General features: G+C 53.1%; 1 protein-coding gene, 1 long non-coding RNA gene and 1 pseudogene across 12 annotated transcripts in view; 1 reads left to right on the top strand and 2 right to left on the bottom strand.

The window, feature by feature from the left end:
- Window positions 1–10,401, bottom strand: part of Adgrl1 (adhesion G protein-coupled receptor L1) — a 41,857-nt gene extending 31,456 nt beyond the window's left edge. For 6 of the 11 annotated variants that reach the window (XM_030243629.1, XM_030243624.1, XM_030243625.1 and 3 more), the window contains exon 1: window positions 9,575–9,663. The gene's annotated coding sequence lies outside the window, so the exon portion shown is untranslated. Of the gene's footprint in view, window positions 1–9,574 lie in introns of all 11 variants that reach the window. The other 5 variants (XM_006531122.3, XM_030243632.1, NM_181039.2 and 2 more) reach the window with 4 other exon arrangements.
- A 370-nt stretch (window positions 10,402–10,771) lies between these two features.
- Gm26721 (predicted gene, 26721) lies at window positions 10,772–23,423 on the top strand. The gene is made up of 4 exons (NR_166528.1): window positions 10,772–11,318; window positions 20,189–20,212; window positions 20,483–20,591; window positions 22,267–23,423. It is a non-coding gene; the product is annotated as a predicted gene, 26721 (long non-coding RNA).
- On the bottom strand, window positions 18,194–18,727 carry Gm5355 (predicted gene 5355; annotated as a pseudogene).
- Window positions 23,424–23,939: the final 516 nt, after the last annotated feature.

The raw sequence follows: 23,939 nt of genomic DNA, 5'->3' as shown, positions 1-23,939 counted from the left end.
TATGTGGGGTATATACACCTGAGTGAGTGCTGATACCTACAGAGGCTGAAAGCCCTGGATCCCCAACATGAAGGTCGGAAGTGCTGAGAGCAGAGCCTGGGAAAGGTAGGCCACGTGCCTCTAAAAGGTGAACCATCCATCTCACCAGCCCTTGCCAGCCCTCGAGTGAGTGTTTATAAAGGGGGCAGGGCGTGGCAGACTACACTGTGTCTTCTTCACTCACTCTCCATCTTCTGTTTCTGAGGCAGTCTCTTTACCAGCATGTAGAGTACCTGGCTAGCAAGCTCATGACTCTGCGGCCGTGATCCCCTGGTCTTTACTGGGGTCACAGATGTACATTGCCACACCTGGGGACTCATCCTCAGGCTGTCCTGAGCTTGTGGCAATCCTCCTGCCTCTGCTTCCCAAGTGCTGGATGACAGGTGGGTGCTATCACACCTGGCCACCATACACCTGACTTAACCCCAACAACAGAGGAAGGGGCTGCAGTGGCCCCTTTATGGAATTTGGTACCTTCTGAGACTCTTCAGGGTGCCATCTCTGCCCAGCACAGTCCCCCCCGCCCCCATCCTCACTCTCTATAGCAGTTTTTCCACTGAGGTGAGGGACACTTCCTAGCACCTGAATCATTTCTGTCCCTCTTTTGCACAGGGCAGTCCACGGCTCCCACCTCCCTCAGCTTAAAGCCCTCACTGAGCTCACCCACCAACACGGCGACAGTGACCTGAGAGACGACGAAGTCCCTCCCAGGCCCCAGCAGTGCTCACACCTGTGACCCTGGGGAAACGAGGCTGGCGACTCCACTCTGGTATGTCCTCCAGGGGCCACACACCTGCCTCTGTGTTTGTGTCTGAGACCTACACTTGCCTTTAGCCTGGAGAGGGCGTGTGCAGCAGGGTCTGTCCTCGAGTGCCCTAGGGTGGGGACAGGAGTGTGACAGGAGGAGAAGCGGCTGCTGGAGGAGAGGGGGCGCCTGGAGCCTGCCCTAGCCTGCAGTTGCTACGGCAACCCTGTATGCTGAGTGGGTGGGAGTCTGGGAGTCTGAGAGTCTGAGGAGGGGTGACAGGCAACAAGATGGGGGCGCTGGGCCCCTCCTGGCCTCACTCACCCGTCCCTGAAACAGCCATCCTGAGGCAGTTTGTCTCCTGTTCTTGGCTGTGGACTCACCTGCACCTCCACTTCTAGGAAGTGGACACTGTGCAGGGACCACAGCCAGTCTGGAGTAGAGGCCTGGGTCTGGATCAACTGATTAGGCTCTTGGTCTTCCTGGAGCCTACATGGGAACTGACAAGGGAGTCTGGCAGAGATAGAGCAGGTGCCTGAGTCCTTTCCCAAGAAGGCTAGGACGAGGACAGGTCCCCAGTGCATACTCAATGCTGCAGACACTTCCCCACAGACAGCTGCAGTGAATCCCTGTGACATCTTTGTCATAAAGTCACTTCTTCCCTTCTCTGAAGTGAGGTCGGGGTAGCCAGCTAACCCCTGAATCATTCCCTCGGGTTCTCTGAGAACACCCCATGGCTCCCACCTTCCTTAGACCAAAAGGCAAAGCCTTCACTGAGGTCCCACACAGCCCTTCCCCAGGATCTTTGCATATCCTGCCCACCCCCTTGTCTACTGGACTTCGCTCTCATGCTTCCTCAGAGCCCAGGAAGGCCTGCCAACTCCAGTATGCTACGCTCTGCCCTGCCCCTACTTCTTCATCTCCCACGGCTCTGATGCCGAGGGAGGAACCCGGCATTTTCATCATATGCTTTCCTCTCCCATTGGGTGCTGGCTCTGCAGGGCTGTGTATGAGTGTGTCCCAGAGCCCAGCAGAGCAGGAACTGGAGATGGAAGCATTCGATAGAGAAATGTTGAAGGCTGCCCTGGCTGGAGGCAGAAATGGGACTGTCATAGGGTCAAGGCCAGCCTGGTCTACAAACTGAATTCCAAACCAGTCAGGATTTTAAACAGATTGTGAGATTCTGTCTCAAAATAAATAAATGAATGAATTTTTAAAAATGTAAAGGCTGGAGGTATGGTTCAGTGACAGCCCCACTCCCCGCCCCTGGAGAGACACTCCCTGATGAGTGTACACACACACACACACACACACACACACACACACACACACACACACACACACACACACACAAGCCCTGGGTTCATCCCCAGCTGGCCACAAGCTATCCCTGGATTACAGAGAGGCAAGAGCCACCCACAACCCCCTGTATCCCTGGATGCCTTTTCTCTAGACTCCCATCAGTCTATACACCCTCATTCCCCATGTCCTCTCCCACTCTGTCCTTCCCTATAGTTAACTCTCTGGGTTGGTTTTCCCACCAGCTAGAGACCACAGAGAAAAAGGCCCTGTCTCCATCTACCATATAGTCAGCTCAGAGCACAGAGTAGGTGCTTGTCTGTTGATTAATAAAGACAAAATAGGTGCAAGGGGCCAGACATGCAGGAGGGGCCTCAAAATGTGCAGTCAGGGAATGTTTCTCTGTGAGAAGGTCCCGAGATAGCAATGTGCTACAAGCTGGTAGCCAGCAAACGCAGAGGAGAGTGGAAGGAAGTGAGGGTGCACCTACAGGCCTCAGCGATGACCCTGGCTTTTCCTGTGAAGGAGGTAGAAGCATTTCTAAGCATGGGACTACTCTACCCTGGACAGTGAATCTTTGTGGATGGTGGTCCCAGGACCAGAGGGGGGGGCACATCACCCTATTCACCCCCTTTCTCCTGCCTCCAAAGCCAGAAACCCGTCCTTCCCAGCTGCTACCTCCCATCCTATCAATGCTGTACTCAACGCTGCCTCAGGAGTACTGTGCCACCTCATCTCTATGTCTCAGGGCCAGGAAGAGCTCCTGGACCTTCTGATGCCTTTGGCTATGAGAGTCTTCTCCCACAGGACTGCCTGACTGGGCCACCCCTGCCCCACATCTGCTTAGTCCAGAGACCCTACCGATCCCTGGCAGCTTAGCACTTCAGTTCTGCCAGCAGCAGATGTCATGCTGGGCCTCACTACCCTCCACAGGTGAACACAGACCCTTCAAACCCAATGACAGCCCTGAGGTCCAGTCCAGCTTCCTACCCACACTCAGCCACAAACACCTTCTATTTCCGTACCTGAGCCCTGCCTCTTCCTCACCTTAGGGAGTACTTCCTTCTCAGGCTTTCTAGCCAGTTTCCCTTCTTCTAAGAAGCTCTGACCGACCTGCCTGCTTGCTCTGCTCTCTACTGTGGTACTTCAGTACCAGGGCAGCCATGGTGTGTGTCCACCTCACAGTGCCCCTGTTCACCTCAGCTTCACCTCCCATGCCAGGCAGAGGGCATACAGGACACTCTTGTCCCCCCGATGACTGCATGCTGGCAGGGGAGGTGCGAAGTCCCCCAGAAAGGGGGAAAAAAAAGAAGCAGAATTCTCAGGAAGGCAAAGGGACAAAGCCACAGAAGAGCATCCTCAGGTCCAAGGTTCAAATCCTGATGAGGTTCACTTCTGGCTAAATGACGAGATATGTATGCAGGTCACAGTTTTGGAACCATGTCTCTGCAGGGGCACATTGAGTGGCAAAGTGTGGTTGAGAGGCTCAGAATAACGTTGGGTTTGTGGTTGCAGCACCTCATAGTGCAGCACTTGCCCGGCTGTGGAAATCCCAGGCCCCATATCTCCACTGCCTCAGGTAGGCAGGTAGGCAGGTAGACAGACAGACAGAAAAACAGACAAAGTAGTCTTTCCACCTGCTCTCCTAAGCAGCTACCATGTGTCAGCCAGCACTCAGGAGCAGGAGCTGGTGCTAAGGAAGTAGTCTGGTTATGTTCTAGTTCAGTGGAAGATAAAGCTAGAAGGGGGGGGGCTTTCATTTTTTATATATATGGGTGTTTTGCCTACATGTATGTTTGTGTACCACATATGTGCTGTACCCCACAGAAACCAGGTTAGGAACCTGTCCCTAGAGTTGTAGGCTGCTGTCAGACTGCTGGAAACTGGACCCAGGTCCCCTGGAAGAGCAGCCAGTGTTCTTAACCACTGAGCGGCCTCTCGCAGTGACTACAGAAACAGGCAGGCTCATCTGGAGACAGCAAAGACTCTGGGGCTTAGACCACGTTTACAGAACAGCCCAGGGAGAATGAGGGGCCATGAGCCGTGGGGAGGCAGCCAGACTATGTCTGAACCTATAGTGAGAATGTTGGTTTCTTTAAAAAACACAGAAATATTATAAGAATGTATTTTCATTTTAACCCCAGGTGTGGGGTCTGGTGCTGCTTCAGACCGTTCACAGCAGCTGACTGTGATTTGCCTCCTGCTCTAGCAGGGGTGGGATTCCACCAGTGGCAGATAGTTATTGCAATCGTGTGACATGTGGAATTCTGGGGACTTTTCAGATAGTATATAAATGCCAGGTCCCTGAGAGCCAGGGTGGGTTGTTGGTTGGCTGTGGTTTGTCAAGCAGTCATATGCAAGGAAATGAGAATTAGGACCCTGATGGTGAAGATCAAACTTACCCCAAGGAACTCAATGCCCTAATCTGCAGGAAGTAGTCTAACAAGAATGTCACTCCCTTCCCCCTCCATCATTTTTTTCTCTCTCCTATCTAGAGTTAGGGGTTTGAAAGGGTGGAAGAAAGAATAACCCACAAAGCCCCAAATGGAGCCGCCCCTAGTTGAGGTGCTCTGTGGCAGGGTCTGGCGACCATGGTTTGGTCACCGCCTATTCTGTCTGTCATGAGCTCAGAAGGGCATCTTACGTTTCTAGGGTGAAGAGAAGAATGAACTTGAACATAGCCAGTCCAGAGCCCGTGGGAACCCCCATGTTGCTTTATTTTGAGTGGGTGTGCCAAACTTGCACTCACGGCCTTAGAGTATGCTTGTCAGCTGGACAGTTCTGCCTTGGAATTGATTGGCCTGGAGAGACTACTGGGTGCTGCCGTGGTACCTGTGGAGGACACTGTTGACACTGAGGCAGTGTATCTCTAGGGTGGTGTTGGGCATCCTACAGATTCCAGGGGGTCCCATAAAGAACACCATGAAGAACCTTGTCCATCATCCCAGCACTCAGGAGGCTGAGGCAAGAGGGTGGAAGCCTGGGACAACAGAGAGGAGACGGGGGAGAGAGAAAGGGCTAGCTAGCATGCACATCAGGCTCCAACATCAGGGATACCATTGGGCCACTAGTAGCTCACAGTCCATGTGTGACTTTTTAAGTCTCTGGGTAAGTGTGGGGACGTTGTTATTTTTAGCTCTGGGGCGTTTCCAGTTTGTTGACTGAACTGTTATGTTCTCCCCACTTTGGAAGGGGAGGCGAACAAGACAAGGTTACTCGCTCCCCAGGGCCCAGAGAAGCCTAAACCACGGAGGATCCCATCCCAGAAAGAGGGTCAGTGTCCGTGGGATCTTGGGAGCAACTGCTCACATTCTAAGGGCTCCCAGCCTCCTGGTGAGGGTAAGGGTCCCTCGAATTCCCTCTCTAGAGCCTAAACCCTGTAGCACAGTCATGTGGCACCATGTCCCCACACGTCCTCACACGCAAGGGTACCTTTGATGTCCCCAGATGTGCACAGAATTACATAAGAATGTAAGCATAATTAAACCAGCCCTTGCCTTGCTACTAAAGGGGGGAGGGGGCAGGTCAAAGGGTTATCGTACAGGGCCAATTGTGCCAGCCCACCTCCCTCCCTCCTCCCTTTGCCCTACATTGCTTTTATTATCTGTAATCATGTTTATGTGTTGGAGGGGGGTGTGCACCAGTGTAGGTGCCAGAGATGTCCGATCCCCAGGAGCTGGGAACTGAATTCTGGTCCTGTACGAGCGCAGCACACTTGTGACTCTTAAGCCATCTCTCTCCCTCCTTTCTTCCTTCCCTCCCTCCCTCCCTTTCTCCTTCCTTTCTTCCTTCCTTCCTTCCTTCCTTCCTTCCTTCCTTCCTTCCTTCCTTCCTTCCTTCCTTCCCCTCTTTGTAAGATCTCCCTCTGTAGCCTGTGCTGGCTTCCCACTCATGCTCAGCCAACCCTGAGAGTTGGGAATGGCAGGCCAGGACCACAGGCAGTTCAACAATGAGCTCTTCTAGGGCACCTGTGCTCCTAAACTAACAAGACCCCGAACCTCTGGATCGTACTCAAGACAGACAGACAGACAGACAGTAAACAGGCACAATCAATCAGGGAACTACAGAGGTGTCACGGGCTCTACAGAAAGACAGGAGGGCTGCGGAAGCTGAAGTCTGAAGCAGAGTTCACAAGCCATGTCCTGGGTGGAACTGCCTTTGTAAAAGCAGGAGAGTGGGTGGGATGAGACAGCACGTGACGGCACACTCTATCCCCTAAAACTGGAACTCAAGGGGCTGAGGGGCTATTCAGTCTAGGGCTGCGCTCCCTAGAAGAAACACACACACACACACACTCTCTCCCTCCCTCGTCAGGATATGAGCCTAGGGACTAGAAGTAGTCACTGTCCCAGTGGCACCTCAAGCCTGGAACCTGACAGAAAAAGCACTTGGAAGTGTTTGCAGTTTGCTCACAGAGGGGCACCAGCCCTTCAGGGACACACAGCAAGCTCACACTAGTAGGTTTGGGCAAGGTAAAGTCCTCCGGTCAGTGTGCATACAGACAGCTACCGAAGAGTCACCCCCTTGGCATGGAGGGAGGGATGCAGTCTGGACCCTCTCTGAGCGCAGGGACAAGTAGCACATGGGAACCATGGTAGTCACTACCCTAGGCCAGAACCAGAGAGTGTGCTAAAGAGGCACACAGACTTAAGAAGTGGAAACCGGCTCGGTTTGGAGACACCAGGTCTTCCCTGACAGTGGAGAGAGAGCCCCACCCCCACCCCAGGACCCCACTTTCTGTCCTTAGTAGCAGACATCTGGTTCTATCACAGGCAGAGAGGCTCGCAAGTCTTGCTGGGCATCTCCAGCTCACAGGGGAACCCCTACCTCGAGCAGCTCCTCCTCCAGTGTCCTCACAGAGGGGCTGGAGGAGGGGAAGTGTCTGGCGACTAGAAATCTGATCCCTGGGAGAAGCCCACACAGAAACTAGAGCTTTCAGTGTCCTTGGCCAGGTCTGGCTGAGGAACCAGCAGAGGGCGGGGACACAGACCAGAAGCTCCTGTCTGTGGTGGGAGTGGGAGGTGGCTCCCGTTCCCACTACTCTTCTTTCAGGGGTGTATGCTTTAGAGGTTTTGGGGCCCACCTGACCCTCTTCCTTCCCCTCTGCTAGATGCCCATGTTGAGGCCGAAGCACCAGAGGGTCTCTTGTCAGCCTGGTGGAATAGTCAACACAGACAAGAAAGACAGCAGGCAGCAGAGTCCCATGTGCAGATGGAGATCAGAGAGGGCTTGATGCAAACAGACTCCTCTAGCAGGGCCAGGCGCTCACAGGCTCCTCCCCCCTCGTGGGGCTTCCAGAGCGCCCCCTAGGAGAAGGGGGTTCCCCAGGGCAGGCTGGGAATAGAAGCCTGGCTCCGCATCTCTGGCCTTCCACCTCCTCCCCCCTGGCTCGGTGGCCCAGGTGCACTAGTCCCCAGCTCCTTACACTCCCACAACTCCGGGGACTGTCTCCACGTCCAAGGATGTCCAACAGCACAGGAGATAGTGGGGTACACCCGTCCCCATGACTGGGAGTAAGCAAGCACATCAGACGGAAAAAAGCAACAGGGCGGCCCAAGCCAGCGGGGGGGGGGGGGGGGGAGATGCTGGGAAGCCAGCGGGAGGGCTGGTACCCACATATCCACATGCACGGCTGTGGCTCAGTGCAAAGGTGCCATGCCGCCAGCCACGGAATTAGTTCTTTTCCGCCTTCCAGATGATTTTTCATCTCTGTAATTAATGGGCAAGTCATATCTGAACGGCATGGCAGGCAAATTGCTAGTTAGGAAAATCACAGATAATTTTCTCGATATGATAATGAAGGTTGTATTCCGTCTCTTATTCTCCCTGTTTTCATCCTACTTTTAAGTAATAAATTTGGCATTAGTGGGCAGGGTGTGGGGAGGAAGGAAGTCACCTGTCCCCAAAGCTAGGACCTGTCTTAGCAGGCGTCCCCCAACACACACACCAAGGTCCCCAGTTCCTAACTGGGCAGATGAAGAAGAGGATGCCAGAGATGCTTGTGGGGACCCTCAAAGGAACACTCTGACATTCCATGATTGATGGGGTATTGCCAGGGTCTAGGGAGGGGGGAGAGCAGGGGTAGCCATCAGGCTGTGGGCCAGATAGAGTTGGGTCTGGGGTCGGATTAAAGACTCACGCCTGCCCTTGGGGTGCAGGAAAGAGAAGCAGGTACCAATGGCCTCTCTCTCAGCAGCACTGGAGGTCAACAGGCCCAGAACAGACATCCACCCTCAGGTGTCCTCCACACCTGTCCCTACACTGTCCAACTCTCTCCCCACGTTGACCCTCCCTACTCCACTGGAGGCATGAGGGTAAGCAGAGAGAGGGGGAGACAGACAGAGATAAAGAGGCTGCCAGCCATCTTGGCGGCCATCTTGAACCCCTCCCCCAACTCCCCCAAACGCACCACATGTTTGGATATGGGAAGACAGATCCGGCTCTGGGTCCCAGAGAGGCTGGGAAAGAAGGGGGCTCTCTGGTTCACATTGGGACAGGAGGGACATCCACAAAGATGCCAAAGCTGAGGAGAAGGCGGGGTGGGGAGATGAGGAAGGTACAGTAATAAGATGCTGGGCGAGGATAGGGCTGGAAGCTAACCTAGCCGAGAAGTGTACAGATTGGGATGGGTGAGCTTAGGGGCTGTTTGCCGGCGGGGTGCCATCTTCACATAGGTGCCTGGGGTGCACTGAAGTGATGCCATTTGAGGACATTTTCTGGCCACTGCATAAGTACACACTACCCTCCCACCACACACACACACACACACACACACACACACACACACACACACACACACACACACACGAACTGGACTTTCATCCCAGGACCCTCAAACGGGACGATGACAACTGAGCCACACAGCTCTATTTCAGGAACACCTGGAAGAGGAGAGAAAGCTCGTTCCGGTAGATCCAACCTGACAGCCTCCATCCGTGCTTAACAGGGTACCACTAACAGAAGATGTCTCACAACTGCACCAGGGTTGCCCAAAGCACCCCTCCGGGCTGAAACTCACTCGACACCCAGACATACCTCTCCCCATACCACCCCCAACCACCATTAGCGCCACTGCCTCCCAGAGAAAAACAAGCCATGTCGGGGGGGGGGGGGGGCTGGCCCAGCATCCTGCGGTGCCAGCCCCCCGACATGGCTTCTCTGGGGAGCCCGGGCCCGCGCGCTGCGCGCACACGCACCCTCTCCACTCACACCCAGACACCTACACAAACAGGGCGCCAAGCACCCGCGCGCACACGCACCGGGGACACGCAGGCACCGCCGCGCCGCTTCCCCACAAAGGCCGGCGCGCGCGCGGGCACACGCAGCCACGCGCGGGCACACTAGCGGTCCCCTCCCCCTGCAGGGCACCCTGCGGCCGCCCATCCGCACCCTCACCAAGCCCCCGGCGGGCGGGGGTAGGGTGCTCCCCGCCCCTCCCGCCGCGCACACCTGGCCCAGGTGCGGCGTGGCCTGAGGCTCCCGCACACTCACCTGTCCAGCGGCGCTTCGGGGTCGGCCGTGCGCGCTCCTCCGGCGGCTCCGCGAAGCCGGGCCCCCCGCCCGGCACATCTCCCGGAGCCCGGCCCAGGGGGAAGCGGGGAGGGGGTGGCTGAGCGAGGGAGGACTCCGTGTCCCTTCTTTCCTCCGGCCCAGCACCGCCGCCACCGACCAAAATTTAAAAGGGAAGGGGTGGGGGGGGGGAGTATAAAAAAAAAAAAAAAAAGGAAAGAAAAGGCGGATCGCGGCGCTCCGGAGGCGGCCCCGGCCCCGGGCGCGCGGGTCTGCGCCCCTCCCGGGGAGCGAGGCGTGGAGGCGGAGGGGCGGGGGCGGCGTCAGAGCTCGGGGGGCTGGGGCGAGGCGGAGCCCCCCGAGGCGGCGCCGGCTGCCCGCATCTCCCCCGCAGCTCCGCGGCCCCGACGGAGGCGGCACGTGTGTGCCCAGGCGACTTCCCAGCGCCCCCGGACGGCAGCGGGCGAAGGGTTAACGCGGCTGCCCGGGCGGCCGCGCAGGCCCCCGCCGCCCGGCGGCGCCGCTCCTGGGCCCGCGCGGCCCCATCCGCCGGGGCGTCTCCGGCAGACGGCGGGGCGGGGGCGTCGCAGCGCCGACTGCTCCCGCGCCGACCGCTCGCGCTGCCCGCAGGGGGCCGGAGCTACACAGCTGGAAGCAGGCGCGGCGGCGTTGCGCCCCCGGGGTGGCCGGAGCAGGGGGCGCGGGGCTGGGCCCGTGGGCACCGCAGGACTCGCGGAGCGAGCGGGCGCGGGGCACCAGCAATGACAAGCCGCCTGCTCTCGGCGCTGCCGGGCCCGCCGGCTCCGGGAGGGGGGCGGCGGACAAGCGCAAAACCTGGCCTGGACTACCCGCCGGGGACTAGTCTCCGCAGCCCTCCCGTGCGCCCCGAGGAAGGGCCCGGAAACCTGGCCTGGAGTTCCACTCGCCTCCCCCAAGGAAAAGTGGGCAGAGGGAGGCGACGCGCTAGATCCCCCTAGTTGGGCTGGGGGGGGGTGGGGTGCGACGGGCGGCAAGAAAAAACGGAACGGACTCTGCAGCCGTGCTGTGCAGAAAGGCGCCTAGCCGGTGAGGGGTAAATGGAGAGCTGTGCAAGGACTGCGCAAAACCTGGTCCGGATTTGGCAGAGAGGGTAGGGACGGGAGGGGCGCGGTGTGGGGGGGTAGGAGTGGGAGGGGAGGTAGCTGCGACAGGGCCAGATGCACTCGAGGCACGCAAATTTCGGTCCGGATTCTTCCAAGGGAGATGGAGTAATGCGTCAGGCCTGTGCGGTGGCAACAAAAAAGACCTGGACCAGAGCGTCTCCCACCCGGGATTGCAGGAGGGCCGGAGGGAGTGCTGCTTAGTGACTGACAAGAGCGTAGGCTGTCCCCCATCTTCCTAACAGCGACGTGGGGTGGGGAGGGACAAAATGAGGGCTGGACTGAGGTATGGAAGGATCCCGCGCGCTGGCTGCAACAGAGCCGGCAGGTAAAAGCAGTATCTGGATCCTGGGTGATGCGACAGGAAGGGGATGTGGTGTGGATCCCGCTACCCTGGGAGACCAGACCTACAATAAAAAAATAAATAAATAAATTAATTAAAAAAAAAAACGAGGGAGGGACGCAAAGCCAGGACTGGAGCGTAGGTAGGATGGGATGAGAACAGCCCCCCTCCCCCAAACAGAAGAGAGAGCCTTGGCAACCGGACAGGGTCCTGGAGCTGACCAGGCTGCAGGAGCGGAGGAGAGGTTAGTATCTATAAACGCCTCAAGCGTCTGGTTTTGGAGGGGGTGGGTAGGGAAGAAAAAAAAAATTGAATTTTAGGTTGATGGCGAGAGCAAAAGCCCGGTGCAGATTTCCACAACGTAAGAACTACACTGCAGGTGATGGACTCGGAGAAGTAGGGCAGCGGATCGGACTTAGATTCCTAGGCTTTGGACTTAGTGAGTGAAGCCAGAGGCTGGGTTCAGCCCCCCAGCTACAGATGAAGCCTAGGATTGCTTCTCTAGATGGGAAAGGGGGTCGACCTGGCCCAAATATCTGGAGCCAAAGCTACCACTGCCTAGACTTATAGTTTATTTGTTTTTTTGGTTTTTTTTTTTTTTTTTGGTGGGGGGAGGCTATAAAGCTGAACCCGGGGCCAAAACCAGGCACTTAAGCAATATAGACAACTCAGTGCGGGGGTTGGGGTGTGGGTTCAGGGGAGCGGAATCCAGAGAGGTAAGAACAGAGCTTGGAAGCTGCCGCGCTGAGAATCCGTTTTACGAAGGATGGGTGCAACTCTTAAGATTGATGGCTGAGGAGAAGCAAAAACTGGGCTTGGATCCTTGGGGAAGGGAATCCACCCAAAAGCAGCCTAAATACCGAATCCGGCAGCTTATTCAAGTTCAACGTCCAGCTGAATGTTAGCACTGCCTTAGGAGTGCAGATAAACCCTGATGTGGATTTTTCAGAGAATGTGATGTGCTGAGGTTAGAGCAGGAGGTGTGGGGTGGGGTGGGGGATGGGGTGGGTTAAAAGTCCATCTCAGTGTGCATGGAAGGTGCTGTTCTGCCTGCTGAGTGGGTTAAAGTCAGGAAAAGGTTTGAGAGTGGAAGAACTTGGGTGGGTCTTGAATAGGAACAAAGATTATCCACAAAAGCCTTAATGTATAGGCCATTAACCTGTTCCCAAAAAACCCTTCTATGTAGCTCCTCCTGGTGGGAGATTGGGCGGGGAGGCACCGTTGCGTGGACAGGGAAAAGGGGCCACTACCAAAAATTTCATTCCTACTTCTTTAAAAGACACACTTCTCTTCCAGGATTAAGGGTCCTTGGTTCTTCAAAACCAAACTTCAGGGAGGAGTACTTATGTGAGGTGCTACCCCCACCCAGGGAAGACTCCATGTTTGAAGAGTGTCAGCTATGAACCTAAGTGACCAGGGGACTGAATCCAGGGAACCAAAGATACACTACACCTCGAGTGCAGGAAAGATCCTATCCTTTTTGTGACTGACTGATAGAGAGGAGGGTCCCGTCTCTCTGTGCGTTTCCTACTTTGACATATCAACGGATCTCTAGAAAGCTCTACTCCCCTAGCAAGTGGTGTGTGTGTGTGTGTGTGTGTGTGTGTGTGTGTGTGTGTGTGTGTTTTACTGAGGCTGAGGTGTTCAGTGGCCTAGCTGTGGTTGCCCAGCATGTGTAAGGGCCTGGATTCTATCTCCAGCCCAAATGGAGAGGGAGGAGTCCTTTAGCTACTAGCTTCCTTTCTCCAGCAGCCCACCCATCTCTTCTGCAAAAGCAATCCAGGAGATAGTTTGAACTAGCACGCTCCATTATGAAGAAAAGTCGTGATATATATATTTTTTAAGGACCAAGGCTCAGTTTGGAAAAATCCTAGCAGGATGTCCCCTCCCCCTCCCGCTTTCCAAAACCCTTCTCTCCCCCAATTCTGGTGGCCGGTGGTGCGCCCCTGGTGGCGGCCGAATTGGCTTGCCAGCCTCCATCCTAACCGTGGCTCTTGGGTTCTTGGGCAGAGGGCTCAGAAGGCAAAGGATGCAGGGAGGTTGTGAACACGAAGAGTCACCCGCACACCCCGGACTCTGCCTGCGCAGTCGCAGTGGAGGCTGCGCCGGCAGCCGGGCTCCGGGAACCAAAGCGTGCACGCGCGCGCGCAGACTCGCCCGCTGCGGGTACCTCTAACCCTCTACTCCTTAGAGGTACCCGAGGCCTGGATAGGGTGCAGTTCACTCTAGCATCCTGCCTTTCACGTTGGGACCTTATGCAGAGTGACCACGTCGTTCCTTGGCATTACATTCTGTACACCTGGTCCCATTAGATCCTTATGCACAGGCTGTCCTGCGTCTTGGGTTACCCTAAGTCTATAGGCACGACACCCCATCTTTTGAGCACCGTGTACTTGAGGACACCGATGTGCAGAGTGTCTGGGCATGAAGATACCCAATGTTCTGCATCATTGTGATCCCATAGCCTGAGCATCTAGCATGTTGGACACCTCATTCCAAGACATAATGGTACCCTTCTGGGCTCTCAGTGTGTGGGGCCTACGGTCTCTGGCTCAGTAAACCCTTGTTTCTAGGGTTCCAAATTTGTCTCAGCCCAACTCCTTCCAGGAGATGCCTGCTGCACCTGCAAGATCGATGTGACCTGTCGAGGGAGCTGGATGATTGGGGTTTGTGCACTCTTGCGGTCCCTGGGGGCTTCCTGTACTGGATCCCTTGAGCAATTTCTGAGCTCCTTCCAGTACCACACTCAGAACCCACTCAAGTGAACAGTGAGATAAAGGCCTCACTGAGCGCTGGACATCGTGAGCATACCTTTAACTCCAAAACTCAGTTCGATGGCAGTGAACAAATTATCTCCTCTGGGACTGACATTCTAATTGGTGAAACAAACAAATACTACAAGGTCCTGCAAATGCATAAACGATGCCACCAAGACACAAGTGTCACCAAGGAAAGGAAATAAAATGAACCCAGAAATGGTGGCAGGCTTTGCAATGTAGGAGTGGGACAGAAGACTGCATTCACGGTAGACTCTCATAGCTTCAGCGCTACGCTCTTTAGTTGGGGGAGGTCCCTGGAGGTCTCTCCAGGAAGATGGGGTTTGAATAAAGAGCTGAGAAAAGGGAGGAGCCTCAGGGTTGGGGAGGGAATATGAGGAAGGTCCTGCCAGGCAGATTGAACAGCCTTTTCCAGGGTCCAGAGGCAGGAGCATTGAGCAGATCAGTGAAGGCCCCTTCAGATGAGAGGGAGGAGGTACTGAGTACGTTGGCTTAGTGGGCCATGAGACAGAAACTATGGGAAGGAAGGGCGAGAAGGAACTCAAGTGTGCACAGGTCCTAATGGCCACTAGGGGGAGAGTGTGGGGTAGAGAGCAAATGCCAGAGACTGCTGATAACGGATAGTGTGCTGGTGGAGGATAGCAATGGAGATGGGGAGGAAGATGTGAGGGGCTAAGATGTGCTTCTGCAGTAGGGCACCTGCCTAAGATCCCTCCGTGAGGATTGAGGAATGTCAGTCAATCTTAGAGCGCTGGCTCAGAATCTGCTCTTGGGAGGAGCTGGTAGGGCTCTTGCCAGGGTCTATCGAAGGCCATGTTCCAATCCCCAGCACAGCAAGGAAGTGGAGTGAGGACAGATGCAGGGTAGCTGAGCATCAGAAGGAGTGGGGATATTTGGAGGTTAGCTGTAATATTTACATTTGACCCACCAACTAGCAAGCACTAAAGCAAGTCAGCCCTGGGGGCATGGCCCAGGTGTGAGAAGACCCCCTTCTCCATCTCACAGAAGGACAGTCGAGGTTCCAGATCTCACAGAGCAATTACAGAACTGGAGTCAAAACTGGACAAGGAGGCACATTCTGTAATCTCAGCGTTCTGGAGGCTGAGGTAGAAGTGCCCTGAGTTTGAAGTCATGTAGTATGATAGTATATGACTCCGTTGGTGTGAAATATCAAAAGAATAGAGACAGGAAATGGTGGTCCGAGACTGGGAGAGAGAGGGCAGTGGTGGATAATAGGGTTTCCTATGGCGGGGGTGTGAGACTGGTAGACATGTCGTGGACCTAGACACGTGCCCTGGGCTGTCCGTCCTGGAGTGTTGAGCACTTACTTTTACATAATAATATTTTAGCCTCGGTTTTTAAAAATAATGTGCGTGGAACAGCAAAATGGCTCAGCAAGTAAAGGCATTTGCTACCAAACATGATGATCTGAGTTCGATTCCTGGAACTCACATAGCAGAAAGAGAGAACTGACTCTCACACGTTGTCCTCTGAGCTATACCCACACTCATGCACACATGCAGTGTGCACACACACACTAAATATATATTTAAAAAGTTATAGGGGTGACTTGAGAGAGCTGGGGAGTCGGAAGCTGACCATCAGACGAGAGGTTGGTGAGTGAAGGCATAGGACACAAGGGAAGGAAGAGTGGCTGGGTTTAGAGTATGCTGTAGAGACACTCCTTAACCCTTGCACCTCCACGTGCCTAGCACCCCGACCTTCGCATTCCTCTCCACAGTACTGCCCACCTTAGAGTGTTCTTGTCTGTCGTGCATGTCCTCTGCTGCCGGCACTCGTGTTGAAAGCTTGGTCCCAGCTTGGCACTGTTGGGAGTCAGTACATACACCTTTGGGAGTTGGAGCTTTATAGAGGTCTTTGAATCACAAAGTGCCTTAGTTATTTTCTGTTGCTGTAATACAACATCATGGCTAAGGCACTTAGAAAAGAAGGAGTTTATTTGGGGTTTACAGTTTCAGAGGGTCAGAACCCATGACCACCATGGTGGGGAACATGGCAGCCATTGGGCAAGCAAGGTGCTGGAGCAGTAGCTGAGAACTCACATCTATGACACAGGCTCAAGGCAGAGCCAGCTAACTGGGAATGGTGTAGATTTTAAACCCCAAAGCCCACCCTCATGACACACCCCCTCCAACAAGACCACGCCTTCTAACCCTTCCCAAACAGTTCCACTAAGTGTTCAAGACCAAGTGTTCAAACATATGAGCTTCTGGGGGCTATTCTCATTCAAACCACCACACTGAGGGTGACTGAAGAAAACTGTGAGGGTCTCCTCCCTTCCCATCTCCCCCTTTTACTTCCTGTTTAGGAACTGAATGGTGTGTTCTTCACATCTACTACCAAGAAAGATATGTTGCCTTTCTGCAGGCTATATGATTATGGAGGGAACCTCCAAAACTTTGGGCCAAAGATATGTCTTTGGGGCTGATGTGCTACCAGGAACCCAGTCGGTCCCGTTAAAATAAACCGTGGTTCTTTCCCCAGCCACTAGGGGCCGCTGTCCTACTGTTCTGTGACTGCAGGTGAGCCAGCTCGTCCCTTCTCCCCAGGTGTGCAGGAGGCACAGCTACCTCCCCAGCCTGGAGAAGGGGAAAGCTGAGGTCTGATGGGCTGGAGGGAAGGAGAATGCAGAGAGTGCCTGAGATGGGGACTGGGGGAAGAAAAAAGTGTGTGGGGACAGGGGTGGGGAGGAGGTGAGACAGGACTGGCAGTGTTGTAGAGACTGGCAGGAGGGAGCAGTGGTATAGGAGTAGAAAGGAGTTTGGAAGATGCCACCCCAGACATACTTATGAGTGAGATCAAGAGATAGATGAGTAGATAAAAAGGAAGAAGGGTCCTTAAGAGATCCTGAATGCTTACTGGTGATGGTTTGGCTGATGCCTGGAGCAAGCTGAGTTGACTGGGGTGTAGGACTGGTCTGTAAGATGGTGAGCATCACCAGGGAAGCTGATAGGAAGGAAGTGGGGGAGGGAGGGAGAAGGGCGAGAGAAAGCTCGAGCTGGAGCTAGTGAGCATTCATTGGATGGTAGGAAACGTTAGAGAACCCCAGGGAGCCAAGGCAAAGGTGGAAGGTGAAGGTCAGGGAGAGCCTTGGAGAGGACACTGGGGCCTCCTCAAGCAGAGGCTGCCTCAGCAGTGTGAATGATGGGGAGGCTGGCAGACTGAAGATGGAAGTAGGCAGCAGGGAGTGGTGGGGTCTGAGGCCCTGTGGAAGGGCCAGATGGGACTGAAGGGGTCCTGTGTGTGAGAAAGAGAGATCTGAGGATAGAGAGAGATTGGGAAAGGACAGAAAAGACAAGAGTGGTTTCCAGGGAGGTGGGGCAGTAGCTGGGGGTGGGGGGAGGTATGGGCAGTTCCTAATCTCAAGTAGGCCTGCTGAAGTGACAAAGCCAGTACCGACCCAGGGCTGAAGACAGGCAGTGGGGTAGGAGGGAGCCAGTGGGGACAGAGGGCAACAGCTCAGAGAACTGCAGTCACGCCTCTCTCCCTCTCACTGAAGCTCAGTTTCTACAACCCCAACGGGAGCTGCTCTGTTGAAACAGTAGATCCTGCAGAAGCCAGAACCCAGCGTGGCTGTGTGGGTTCTCCTTTCCTTACCAAAGCCCATGTCTGATTTATAGAGAGACCTTGGGTTCTGTTTTTTTGGGCTTGTGGAGAGGCAGGGAGACGTGTGCCTGTGTAAAGCCAACCGTGCCAGGGCTGAGAAGTGAGAACACACTGAACGGGCTTCCCCCACCCCATAGCCCTCCGTTTTCAAGGGTTCTGCCATCTTGTAGCTCTATGAGACTCTGACTGTGCACACACCTCCGGTGCTCATGCCTTGTCCACCTGGTGGCACTATGTTGGAAGGTTCTGGCAACTTTGGGAGGTGAGGCTTAGCTTGAAAAGTGAGATCACCAACTACTTGTCTTTCCCCAGACCTAGTTTTTCCCTGCTTCCTGTTTGCTCTGCTGCGAGCACTTCTGTCTCAGTCTTCCGCCTCAGTCTCTCATGCTGAGGCATCCTGCTTGGGAGCACACAGCTTAGTAAACACGGAGGGAGTCTCACGAAACCATGAGCCAAATAGATCTTCCGACCCTAACGTTGTTCTCTCAGGACTTTGGTCATAGTAATGACAGACTAAGGAAAGCGCCAAGGTGAGAACCAAGCTTTTAACACACGGGTCCTTGGTGGGAGCACTCCAGATCTGATCTGTAGTTTGTAAAATAAAAATCCCCCAGCCTCAGATCTACTGAGCAAAATTGCTGTCATGAAACAAACAGCTCCACCACTGGACTAATTAACAGTGGGGACACATTGTGTGCCTCCTTCCCTGGGACATTTCGAAGTCCTCCACCAGGCTGTGCATGTTGCCAAGGTCCGCCCCCAGCTTTCTCCTGGCCCAGGGCTTCCAGCTGCCGGTGGAGGTTGTTGCTACAGCTCTCAAACATGTTGTCCATGTTGCTCCTCAATGTCTGCTGCTGCTGCAACTGGCTCCATTTGGTCTCCAGCATCTTGTTCGGCTGCTCCAGGAAGTGTAAGTTGTCAGTGAAGGAGGTGAACTTGTTCAGGGATTTAATCTGCTCCTTCTCCTGAGTGCACACAGCCTGGGTGTTGGGGTCCACCTCCAGCTTCAAGGGGCTCAGCAGGCTCTGGTTCACCATGACCACTGTGATGTGTCGACGGCAGCCCCGCCAAAGCCACCCAGATCAGCGCTGGTAGCCAGGCTTCCCCGGAAGCTGCTGCTGCTGCCCACCTGGGAAAAGCTGGAAGAGCTGATGTGGGCACCGGGTCCACTCATGAATGAGCGGCTGCTGAAGGCCCGGGGACTGGAGGTGAACATCTTGTAGAATTTCTGAGTCACCCTGATGGCCATGGTGAAGTCTGGAGTGAAGGCAGTGAGCTGAAGACAGAGGTTTGAGAGCATTAAGGACAGAAGCAACCCAGACATGGTGCTGTCCTCAGGGTTCCATAAACACAGCATTGTGGGTGTTTGTAGCTGATAAGTCTAGAGAGAGACTTGCCCAGTGCATTGTGGGGCAGGAGCAGCACCCTTCCTTGCCACCTGCTAAATGCCAGGAGCATAATCCTAGTTATGACAAAGATCTTTTAGGGGTGGAGGCAAAAATACTCTCAGAGGAGAGATTTGGGCAAGTGAGACTCTTTATAGACTATTCACTACAACACAGACTTCTGGGATTTTGAACAGTCCCTATCTTGTGGTGATTTGTGTAGAATACGGGTTAAAAAAATTAGAGGGACTGAAGTCATAGTTTAGTTGTTAAAGTATTTGCCCCATGGTTGTAAGGGCCTGAGTTCAATACCTCACACCTGTGAGAAGCTAGCCAGCAGTGTCTGCCTGTAATCGCTGCCCTGGAGAGCTACAGCAGTCTCCCTGGGATTGACTGGCTAGCCAGCCTCGCCTAGTTGTTGCGCTGACTCAGATGTACATTTGCAGAGTCTCTGTCTCAAAACTTAAGGTGGAGGGTTGGCAAGATAGCTCAGCAGTAAAAGCTCTTGCTGCTAAGCCTGAAGAGAGACCTGGGTTCCATACCCAGACCCCACATAGCAGAAGGAGAGAGTCTACTCCGGAAAGTTGTCCTCTGTCTTTCACAGGTCGTATATATATGTGCACGTGTGTGCGTGCATGCATGTATGCGTGCAGAGACACATACCTGAAAAATGTAATGACATTCTAAATTAAATGATAAGTGGACAGTAATTGGGGACAATATATAATATATACTTCTGGTCCCCCAACATAAATAAACTCACACAGGAAACTTACAGACTTCTTCTTGCTCATAACCAGAATCTACCACTGAGGGACTGGGGGCATGGCTCAGGCCTTGTCCAGAGACCTCCTGAGGGCTGCTTCAGGTGCCATCCAGCGGGAGGGTACTTGCCTAAGGTCCTTCGCTCTAGAGTCCACAGCTAGGAAAGGGGGCCCAGAGCCAGGGTTCCTCTGTTCTGGGCAATCAGTGCACTTGCCTGACGTCATGTGGCCTTGGGTTCCATCCCCAGCATCAGAAATACAAAAGCAAGATGCATGTGACTCGGATCACAAGAGTCAACCTGCCACAGAGTCACTCCTCAAAATGCTAGAAGTGAGAGAAGCCAGACCCCACGCCGCTGGGTGTTTGGGTCTCTGTGTGAAGTGTTTAGAGCAGATGGACCTCAGAGGGACAAGAGAGTAGACCAGAGGCTGCAAGGGACTGGAGCAAAAGAAGGGAAGAAATGACTGATTTGAGGTAAAGAGAGTGTTCTAGAATGGAGACAATAGTCACACAACTCTTGAATGTACTGAGCTGCACTTCTGTTTTCTCTTTGGTACTAGGGCTGCAACCAAGGCTTTGCATAGGTAAGTCCCCAAATACTGACCCCAGGCTAGCCCAGCCTAGTCCTTGACTTGCCTTGCTATTATTTTGCTTATTTATTTTGTCTTTCATGTGTGTGAATATTACATCCCCGCTCCCCTCTCTCCGTACACATCTCTTTGAGAGATTCATGACTTTTGTTTTGTGAGCCACTGAATTTCAGCAGGCCATCTGTGTGACCCTGGGTTTGGTGCTACCTGTGGGGCCTGGAGTGCTCAACAGTGAGTATAGTTTTGTTTTCTTTGTTTCTTTAGATGCTACTGTCTCATTCTGCAGCAGTCTGGCCTGGAACTACAGAACCCAGGCTGGACTCAAATTAATGGCAATTCTCCTGCCTCAGCCTCCTGAATTCTAGGACATCAGGTAACACAAACCTTTACTGCTTGACTAAACAGTACATTTCTACAGTACATAAATTACCAAGCTTGGGCATTTTCTTATAGCAACAGGAGCATACAACAGCAGTGACAGCCCGCCATAGGTGTCAAGATGTGGTGTTTTTCCTTTTGTGGGAGAAGTGGCTGCCATCGGCCTGCCCTAGGAGTCCAGGCTCCCTGAAGTTTTACCTGCCTTCTCTCTGCTTCAGCACTGAGTTGTGCAGGTGGCCACAGCTGGTCTGACTGTCAGGTCTTCCCTTCCAGTCAGCAGTTTGAGCTAGCCTCTGGTCCCCAGCCACTGTCTTTCCAGGGCTAACAGATCTGGGTAAGAGGGAGTGCTCCCTGGAGCCAAGGGAAACTTTTTTGTTTCTTTTTTTGTCTCCAGTTTGCCTCAGTCTCTCTTTTCAGGAACACCAAACTTCAGAGGCATGTGAGGCAGCTCTTCTTTTGATTCTCCTGGTTTGTTTGTTTGTTTGTTTGTTTGTTTGTTTGTTTTTCTAGGCCGGGTTTCTCTGTGTAGCCCTGGCTGTCCTGGAACTTGCTCTACAGATGAGGCTGGTCTTGAACTCGGGGATTTGCCTGCCTCTACCTCCCAAGTGCTGGTATTATAAGAGTATGCTACCCCTGACCAGATCCTTTTATTATCTTATATTCATAAAGTCATGGGTCTTATTGTGACATTTTCATAACCACATACTTTGATCACATTTGCCTCTCATGTCTGGCCATGCTTTTAGGGTGTCAGGAGGCCAGAGGCTGAAGGGCATCCACAGGGATAGAGTGAGTTCGAAGCCAGCCTGGAATATATGACACTCTGTGTTCTCAAAAACAATGTCCTCATCACTCCCTCCCTCCCACTGTCCATACACACACACACACATACAAACACACACACAAACACACAGACACACACAAACACACAGACACACACATAAACACACACACACATATACACAAACACACACATACACACACACACACACACACACACACACACCAGTGTAAATAAAATAAAAAAGGAAAGGAAATATTAAAACAAGACTGGAAAGCCATCAAATCAGGCAGTCCTAGAGGCCTGGGCATGCAGCTCATGGGCAGTGGCAGGGTCACTGGGTCTCCAAGTCCCACCAGGCCACCTCTTCAGATACACTACCCTTGTGTGGCTAGGAGTGAATCTGTGGCTGACATCCGTTCTTCACTCTGAGCCTGAGAAGCAGGAGGGAGGGGAGGAGACATTTTTCCATCTGTTCCTCCTGTGATGAAATGTGGTTTACACTGCGCAGGCCCACTCTCCTCCCATCTCTTCTAGGCTCCAAGGGGACAAATAATATAGATGCCAGCAAATGGCTTTGCTGTGTGCTCACTGGGGTATGTTAATCATGGCTCATTTTATGCCCTGGGGAGGGAAAGTATTCCATGGAGGTATTGGGGATATGGGCCTTTCTCTCTCTCTCTCTCTCTCTCTCTCTCTCTCTCTCTCTCTCTCAGTGTATGTCTATGACTGAGAGATTGTGAGATTGTGTATGCACAATGATGTGTCACCCCTCCCCCCAAGAACATTCTAGAACATCCTACTGGGATCCCATCTGACCTTTCTTGCATTTATTTATGCATTTATTTATTTTAAGTTAAACTTACATTTCTTTCATTCTGGGGGAGAGGAGTGTGCACAGCACCCACGTGGAAGTCAGAGAAGAGTGCTTGGCAGTGGCGCAGTGGCTCTCTCCTTGGGTCTTCACCTTCTGAAGGGCGTGCTCCAGGAACTTGAACTCAGAACTCAGGATTGGCAGCAAGTGTTCAGCCATTTTGATGACCCCATTGGTTTTTGGTTTTTTTTTTGTTTTGTTTTTGTTTTTTCTAAGATAGGGTTTCTCTGTGTAGCCCTGGCTGTCCTGGAACTCGGTCTGTAGACCAGGCTGGCCTCGAACTCAGAAATCTGCCTGCCTCTGCCTCCCAAGTGCTGGGATTAAAGGCCTGTGCCACCATGCCCAGCTTGACCCCATTGTTTTTATGTGTTTAATTTTCTTTTTAAACATGGCCTTACTATGTAACCCTGACTAGCTTGAAACTTGCTATGTAGAACAGGCTGGTCTTGAACTCACAGAGATCCACCTGCCTCTGGATGAAGTGGAAATTTCTGGTTTCTTTAGCAACTCCCTTGTATCGTGTGATGTTTTCCTGGACGTTGTCTTCTGAGAGGGCGTGTGATGTTTTGCTGCAGACACTTGAGAGGGCTTGTGATGTTTAGAAAGAATATAAATGGAACCCCACAAACTGTGGGGAGACGCTCTTGCATTGATACACTGTACAATGCTTCGCTGGTCTTCACTTCATAGAGAGAAACGCATCAAAGAACTTCTCCTGGTATTCTGGCTGATGCCGGTCGCTTCTGCTGACTCAGGGATGTAGCAGACCCTTGCGGCTTCTGCTGGATTGAGCTGCCACTACTGATTCATGTTTGGTGTTTGCTGTTGGACCGGACTGCTGGTATCCTGACAACAAAGAGAAGAATCACCCCAAGAAGCTACTTCTAGTCCGGTCCACCCGTTTCCAATTAACCTTCTTTTTCCACTTTGTCTGGTTGGTAAGTTAGAAGAGCGGTTGAAGAGTTTAAGAACCTTAAATAAGGGGGCTCAAGAGATGGCTCATCAGTTAGGATTACTGACTGCTCTTCCAGAAATCCCAGGTTCAATTCCCAGCAACCACATGGTAGTTCACAACCATCTGTACTGGGATCGGATGCCCTCTTTTGGTGTTTCTGAAGACACCAACAATGTACTCACATAAAATAGAATAAATAAATCTTAAAACAAACAAACCATAAGAAAAGTATGTTTTAAAAAATCTAAGCCTACATCTGGAGTGATTGCAGATATTCCCACCACATACCCGCCCCTCCTTATTTATTTGTTTGTTTGTTTATTTATTTTGTGCGTGGGTTTTATACACACGCACACGCACGCACACACACACACACACACACACACACACACACACACATATATATATATATATATATGATGGGGCTTCTCTGTGTAGCCCTGGCTATCCTGAAACTCACTTTCTAGACCAGGCTGGCCTCGAACTCAGAGAGCTCTGCTTGCTTCTACGCCCCTGTTAAAGGTGTGCCCCACCACTGCCCTGCCCCTCCTTATTTTGGTAGGAAGGAACCTATTTATTTTTGATACAGGGTCTTGCATGCGCCAGACTGGCTTCCAACTCACTATGTAGTTGAAGATGACCTTGAACTTCTGATCCTCCTGCCTCTGTTTCTGATGCTGGGATCTCTGGCAGGCACCATCATGTCTCCAACCCTTAGCCTTGTGCATGCGAG

The sequence above is a fragment of the Mus musculus genome, chromosome 8, assembly GCF_000001635.26.
Source record: "Mus musculus strain C57BL/6J chromosome 8, GRCm38.p6 C57BL/6J".
In the NCBI taxonomy this organism is placed as follows: Eukaryota; Metazoa; Chordata; class Mammalia; order Rodentia; family Muridae; genus Mus; species Mus musculus.
Note: the sequence above shows the minus strand (reverse complement) of the source record. Positions and strands in the feature narration are given on the sequence as shown.